The sequence below is a fragment of the Dendrobium catenatum genome, unplaced genomic scaffold (genome assembly GCF_001605985.2).
Source record: "Dendrobium catenatum unplaced genomic scaffold, ASM160598v2 fragScaff_scaffold_1347, whole genome shotgun sequence".
Taxonomy (NCBI): domain Eukaryota; kingdom Viridiplantae; phylum Streptophyta; class Magnoliopsida; order Asparagales; family Orchidaceae; genus Dendrobium; species Dendrobium catenatum.
Window position 1 is genome coordinate 551162 of NW_021319809.1, and position 8294 is coordinate 559455.

An 8294-nucleotide genomic window follows, 5' to 3' on the forward strand; every position below is an offset into this window, starting at 1 on the left:
TTGATGTAGTGGATCTGCGTAAGAATCGGACCTATAAGAAGGAAATTCCCAATCTAGGAATAAAGACAAACACCAAGCTTCAAAAGCTTTAAAAGGAATAATATTTCATCAATATACTTTCCTACTACAATACTTGCATATTTGAAGACTAATAAGAACATTCTAGAAACTGGTAACATATTATGATAAGCTAGCTAGTCCTAAGAAATACTATTAGCTAGGATGTTCCACGTCAGTTTTCTTATTACTTCATACAAAAATTTTTTAGTACAATTTTTTTTGAAAATAGAAAAAAAATGATGACCAAAAGCTATTTGAAATGAAGCTAAAATCTTATCATTACACAATTATTATTATTTTTTTCAAACTAACAAATAAATACGGACTACATGATCAATGTAACAAAATAGTTTTAATGTCTTCAAAAAAGTTCACTTCATCAATATGAATTTCAAGAAAATATTTGAGTTGAGAACCTCCAAAATTAAATTCACGTCTATAAGAACTCTAATTTCTAGAAACTTATTGCTGAATTGAACGTCTTGATCAGACAAATCCAACGAGCCCAAAATCATTTGATTGTGATATTATTGTAACACTCAAAAACTAGATAAAATAAGTATGATCAAAAGGGTCAGTATAAATCATTTGATGGAGTGTTATATATTAAGGACAATTTTACAAAAATAACTCTCCAAAAGCTATAAATAGAACATTATTTTCTAGATGAATGAGTTTATATTTAATGGTGATCACTTTTATGACCAACATCATTTGACTTCTTTCATATGATCATTATCGAGTGAACACTAAAATCGAACCTTATTATTAAATTTCAATAGCCCACTTGGAGGACAGATTATTAGGTGCGGAGTCCGGACGGGGAGAACCGTCCTCACATGCATTTGGTACCTAGCGGTACCAGCACTCAGTATCGCTGGGTACCGCTTGGTACCGCTTAACGATACCCAGTATTTGTGCGGATGGTACGCACTCCGCACCTAATAATTTTTCCACTTGGAGACACTCAATTTCTATTACTTCTGTAATAGATTCGTATAATAATATTTTTCTTTAATTATGGAGAGGCAGATTCTTATATCTATAATTATATAGTAGATTCTTGTACCTTGGTCATGCCATGTGGTTTTTACCCTTGTTTTTCCGTGTAAAATAAAAAATTAAATAGAGTAAAATTTTTAATATGGGATTTACATGCAAACTATTAAATTCTTATTCATTTCCATATTTTTAAATCCTATATTAATTTATGTAATGCTTAAATCTTTAAATCATATTAAAATATCATTACTTATAATTTTTAAAAATGAAAAAAATTTCTCTTTCCTATATAACTTTTGAAGTATTTGAGACATTAAATTATTATATCAGTTAATATAAAAGTTTAAGCAAGGTTGTGAAAATCGGATCGGACAACGAACCAGAAAGAGAGATTCATGGTTCAATCGGTCGAATCAGGATTGAATTGGATGACATAATAAATATAAGCATTTAATAATATTTATAAAATTTTAAAAATATATAATAAAAATGTATAAATATAAATATCATTTAAAAATAAAATATTTATTTAATAAACTAAAATATATTGTTTAAAATTTAATTAAAATAAAAATAATTTTTTTTTTTTATAAAACTGGTTGGTTCTTTTCAACCCGGATAGGTTCAGCAGTTCACTAAGTGAACCGCTAGTTTTTAACAGTTCAATCCAATTAGTTGTGAAGCCAGTTTTGTAAGACGTACTGATCAGACCGCCCACCTGACTACTGATTTTCAAAATAGTGAGCTTAATTATTAAATATATAAATACACATAATAAAGCTTATATAATATAATAACTATAGAAAAACATTATCTAAACAAGAGAGGAGTCACCTTCAGGCATCAAGCAATAGTTCAAACACTGTGGAGAAGTAAAACCTGAGCTTTGATTTGAAAATGATTTGATGTTGCTTGTAATTTTTTTTTTGGGGCAGTTAGGAGAAGATTCGAACGTGAGCATCACCATGAGGAAATGCTTCCCTTAATCAGGGAAAATTATTGGGTCAGATCATCGGACACAACTTACATTCGGTATTCACAGGATGGAGCAATATTGAGTTCGGTAATGTGAAGTACTGAGTACCGAGCAGTATTGAGCTCCGTACTGAGCAGTACCGAGCTCAGCACTGAGTAGGAGGTGATGTGGCGTATTTTTATTGGACTCCGAACACATCCGGTGACTTGACCCAATAATTTCCGCTTACCACAACACGCTCGATCTCATGTTGCCTGTTATAATTGTAGTGATCAGATGAAGGAAGAGTGGCACGTATCATTCCGAAGAAACAAGCGAAGTACTGTCACTGTTGTCAACATGGATAACCACTAGTTCACATTTGTTCTTGACTTCTTGGCCAAAAGTTTGATTTAGCATAGGGGACTGTTCGGCTACATTGCCATAGGAGCCAAAGTCTTCAACAAGGCAGTAGCTCCTACTCCACCTTATCCAATTCTCACGCAATCAGCTTTTAGCTACGCGTCCCTTTCAATGAGTTTTTATTAGATTCTGACACCTGATGTAGCTTTACATTAGGACATCAATAACATATCATCACATGCTCTTATTATTTACCGTGCGGCTCGACGGCCTGACCCGGACCGGACCCCGGCATTGCTATGTTTGTGTATTGCTAGGTATTGCTCGGTATTGCTAGATATTGCTAGTTATTACTTGATAATAACGAGAAATATCGCTCGGTCAAGACAAATACCGAGCAATATCGAGCAATACCTAGCAAAATCAGGGTATTGCTTGGTATTGCTCGGTATTGCTAGGAATTGCTCCGTCACCGAGCAATACCGAGCAAAACCTAGCAATACCCTGATCTGTACAAATCAGCTAATACATAGCAATACTGGGTTCCGGTCCGGGTCGGGTCGTCGGGCCGCACGGTAAAGAGTAAGAGCACGTGGTGACATTTTATTGGCGTCCGAATGTAGAGCTACGTCAGGTATCGGGACCTAATAAAAATTCCCTTTCTAGAGGCTTTAATGGGAATTTTGCCTTTTACGGAGGAAATCAATGTTTTAATTGCTTTTATATATCTTTTATATCCGAGAGTTATTTCTTTCAAAACTACTCAGAATCGTTGTGATTTAAAATATAATTAATAATTTCATTCTTCTAAATTTTTTAACGATAAATTTTATCAAATTTTTATCGCCATGGTTAGTTACAGCGACTCTCGATTGATTTGATTCACGATCATCTATATCAGTCTTTACCGGCTATATTTGAAGATTATTTTTTTTTATAGGATTTACCATATTCATTTCTTGTTGATTCATTTTGTTTTATAGAAGCTTTTTCTTATTTTTAATGTTTTATAAGCCCATATAAGAGGTTCTTTTATAAAGTTGATTGTGAAGCTCTAATGAAGAAGGAACTTTGCTACTATAATTGTAATAAACAGCTTTCAATTATAAAATTTTTTAAAACGCAGTGAGAAAGAAAAAAAAAAAAATTATCCAATGAAATTGTTTACTGCCTGAAAAATTAAGTAGTCAAAAGATTTTACATACAGAACCTAAAATTTCATTTGGGATAGTCTTCTTAGTACTTTCAAAAGCAACTTTTTAGTACAAAATTTCTCATTTAAAAAAAATTTTTATGAGAAATTTAAAAGCTGTCCAAAATGAAGGGACGACTGTCTTATTGCTTTATAAAGCAGCTCTAGTACAAAAGTTTCACGTCTAAATTTTTTTTTTACTAAAAAATTGCTTTAATAAGCAATTAAAAATCTATCCCAAAAGAATCTTAAGGCTTCATTTGGGACAACTTTTTTATTGCTTTTTAAAATCAGTTTTTAGTAAAAAAAATGTTTGAAATAAAAATATTTGTACATAAAAGCAACTTTAGAAAGCAGAAAGAAAGATGTCCTAAACGAAACCTAAATCAATTAGAAAATATATTATAGGTGCAATTATTACGTGTAAATAAGGATGATTAAACAATGGGGTTATGGATGATAGTAGTTATTAATACTCTTTGTAGCCTTCCCTTACCATTCTCTCTCTCTCTCTCTTTTTCTCCATAGTGAAAAACACGTATAACACATGAAGAAGATTATCTCCTCTATGGTGTCTTTGTCACACTATTCAAAGTTGTTGACTCTCTTCTATTTGAAAAAATAGACGTTTGGTGTCACAATTAGAGGTCTCAGTCTGTGAAAGGAGGCCGACAAATTTGAAATGAAACTGCTTATTGAAGCCATAGCTTTGCTGATATTTTTTTTCTTTTTGAATTGAGTTTGCTTAGATAAGGGTGTTTGTGCTTCAATTTTCTAAACCCTTTTTGTAAGCAAATTATATTGGTGATTTATTTAAAGAGAGAAGAAACCAAAATCAAAAGTTGTTGGCCATTAAAGCGTACTGAAGTGATTGAAATAATCTTTTTTATTATGGAAATCAGAATTACACTCATGTATCACATCCAAAAATGGAGAGATAAAATATAATTTTAGGGCAAGAAGCTCTAAGATTTTCGTAAAATAGCATTGAGTACATAAAATTGCGTAAATTGAGCTCACCTTTCTACGTACCTCCTGTCTATAGAATAGGATTAGGGCTTGAGTATTATAGAATTGGATACATTGATGCATATGTACAAAAAATAAGGAAAAAATACAGTAGTTCTGTAGTGCAATCATGAGGTCCGACTTCATGAAGTCTTCTACCAAGCTCAAAAGAAGGATTAATTATTTTGTGAGGTTAGCAAATGGCGTCGGGAGGTGAATCAGGACACGCTACGTCACTTTTTTATTATGTACCAGTATTGTATACCAATGTGTACATGGTGATGTTGCATGTATTTTGATTCGCCTCCGGACGAAGCGGTGATTGCACAAAATAATTTCTCCGAAAGAAATCATTGTCCTTCCTTGAGTAGTCGTCATTAGAGACAACTTTATAGATAGTAGTTACCGGGTCTAATTGGTAGTCATACTCCTTATTGAGACTAGTCATACTTCCCCTATTGAGACTCGTTATTAAAAAAAAAACTCGTCTGAGATTGGATGCACTAAATTGACCGAGCTTGAATTGGTTTGATTTAGCTTCAATCATATCATCTTCACTTGAACCGTGTTGATTTAACTTGAAGCTTATTTTTTTGGATATTTGAATGCACACTTTGGCTTTATAGTTCTTCTCCTTAAAAAAAATAGCGCCAGGCTCCTCATTTAGGTTTTGTTTGGGGTGGCTTTCTAACCGCTTCTTAAAACAAATTTCTAGTAAAAAATTTTAATTTTTTTACTAAAAAACTGCTTTAAGAAGCGATAAGAAAGTCATCCCAAATGAAACTTTACACTCGCCAAAAAAATTTTGTTAGTATTTGATCATTCTTCTGTATCAGCAACAGAGAGACTAAAAAAAAAAGCAAAAGAAGAAATCAAGAAATGAACGAGGAAAAAGCTGTTCCAACTGAGCTATTAATATTCAATAATTAGAATTTGCATAGTCTGATGCTTCGGTTCTGTTATTTCTTTGTCAAGTGTGCATTGGTGAGGAGACATTAGTGCATGAAAACAGCAAAAATTGAATAAGTCATCCTGAAACAAATTATTGTTAGCTTTATTCCAGCTGTTTGATAACGCTTTTATGTAAGTCTCTTAGTACTAATTATTTATGGGAATATAACGAGTCTGAATGTTTTTCAAAGTTAGTTGGATTCACTATGACATGAGCATAAAATATAAAATTTTGTTGTAACATCTTTTCACAACTGATGATTGCATATAAACCAGTTTGGTTTTATGTTAAAAACTTCTACTTGTTAGTTGATTTATACTTCCTTTGGGATAGTTTTTCTCTGCTTCTTCAAATAACTTTTTAATTTTTGTACTAAAAAGTTGTTTTAAGAAGCAGTAACATATCCATCCTAAATGAAGTCTTTGTGATCACTTTTTATTGATTTATGAAGCACTTTTTTAGTATAAAAATTTCAAATTCAAAAGTTATACTAACATAGTGCTTCATAAAGCAATGAAAAGTTGTCTCAAACGAAGTCTTAAATCAATTGGTTGTAATAGTTTTAACAACAACTAAAATATAATAGTGGTTAAAACTATTACAACAAATTAAAGCGGTTTAAGTAGTTATTATTTGCAGCTATTAAAACTGCTACTATTTAGTAGCGATTTTTCTTAGCTACTTAGTGGCTATTAAGTCTTGTGAATTTGTGTTTTCATTTGCATAGTTTTTTAGAAGATTAGAGATAAGCTAACTATAACAAATGCTAAATGTAATTTTGACATCTATGTGTACAAATAATTTTCTTAATTTGGAGATGGAGGTGTTGATTAAGATTGAATTTTGAAAATTTTCTACTGAAAATCATAAGAAGTTGGATGCTTGATGAGAATAATCTTATGAGCAATTAGGAAAGTAATTGAGAATGTTTATGAAGTTTATTTTCCAATCAAAGTTGAGTTCCCTCACGGTTTTTTTATGTAAATTATATTCCTTTTATATGTTGATCATGTTTCTTTCAATTCTATTGATACATCTGTTCATAGTTCCATTAATGCTTGAGGGTAGCATAAATGGTTGTCTTCTTGGACAATTCCGCGATCATTGTTGAAGCATATTATGAGATGGAGATCCACATCAATGTTCCAAAATTTTAAAATAAAAAATACATGTATATTTTCTTCAATTTTCTCGAATCAAACAAGCTTACGGGCAGCAAAATATTCCTCACAAAATTCTATAAAGAACTTCTTATAAGAATCTTATCCAACATCCGATCGATCATTATATTATTAATAATAAACAACATAGCATTATAGTTGCGATGGTAGTACATTCATCATTCACAATAAATTTCATGCATGTGCCAATCTGAGCTTAAGCACCAGAGCCCTGCATTGGGTACCCATACCCACACCCACTCATGTACCCACCTATACCCATACCCAATGGGTATGGGTGGGTATGGGTACACCCATGGCCTTATGGGTGGATACTCAACATTGAGAGATAAATTGATTTATATTATTGATCATCTTATATCTTATATTACTACAATCCTCATTACTTAGTGTGCATCACTTAATCACGCTGTTGTTGAAACAGTAGTACAGAATACCTGTGTATGCAATTAAAACAAGTACAGAGAAACGAGAGGAAGGAGACAGTGGATCAAGAGAACAATTCATTCTCATTGTATATGTCTTAATGTAGCTACCGTGAAGGTATATTTAGTTATATTGAGCATAGAAGTAAAAAAGACTACATTGTTCTTATGGTTGCATAAAGTAACATAACAGCGTAGTTTAAGTAGTTGCGATAGAACCAGCTAAAAGCAGAGAACGTGGCTGAAGGCTGCTAGCTGTTCTGTAAGGAGGTTGTAGTGGAACTGCTCTTGTCAGCTGCGACTATAATAAATTCTGATATGCGGCTTGAAAGTTTACAATCAGAGCAAATGGCAACAAGCCTCAAGGCCATCAGTCTGTTACAGACTGCATTCAAAAAGCATAGAAAGTGCGTGAGTATAGGTGGGTACGACATCCTGAAAGTCATCATGGGTGGGCGAAGCCCGTCCGAGTAAAGCATGGGTACCGAACCAAGACCCCTTGTAGGGCTTTGTTAAGCACATCATAATATAACCATTCCAACAGAATCAATCACACAAATAAGATGAATAATTCAGATCAGCTGATCTTAAGCTTGTAAAGTTTAGGGTTTATATTAAGAATAAGATATTTGTGAAAACAAAATCATGTTACATGGGCTTTGTTTGGGAAGACTTTCTTACTTTTTTGTAAAGCTATTTTTTATTACAAAAAAATCTTGAAAGCAAGAAAAAAGTAGTGATATAAAGTTGTCCCAAGCATAATAATAGTTTTATTTAAATTTCGGAAGTCATAGTAGCACTTCATTTTTTGAATTTTGGTAGTAAACTATTAATGCAATGTGAAACTAAAAAATTCCTATACAAATTGAAGATATATACATTCATAAAAGTCTAGTGAGTTAGGTAAAGCCCCATATATGACCCATTTTTTTAAAGTTGAGCTCGAATTGTAAATATTATTTTTATAAAAATTTAATTTTCAAATTAAAGTGTACCAATTCAACTTTTTTGGGTGAATAAAATTTATGTTACAATATTATATACAAAATGTATTAATATGAGCTTGAAACTCTTTGTATATATATATATATATATTTGATTAGTTCAATAGAAAATGTTTATATGCAACGTTAATTTTAAAATAAAGCTAATAATT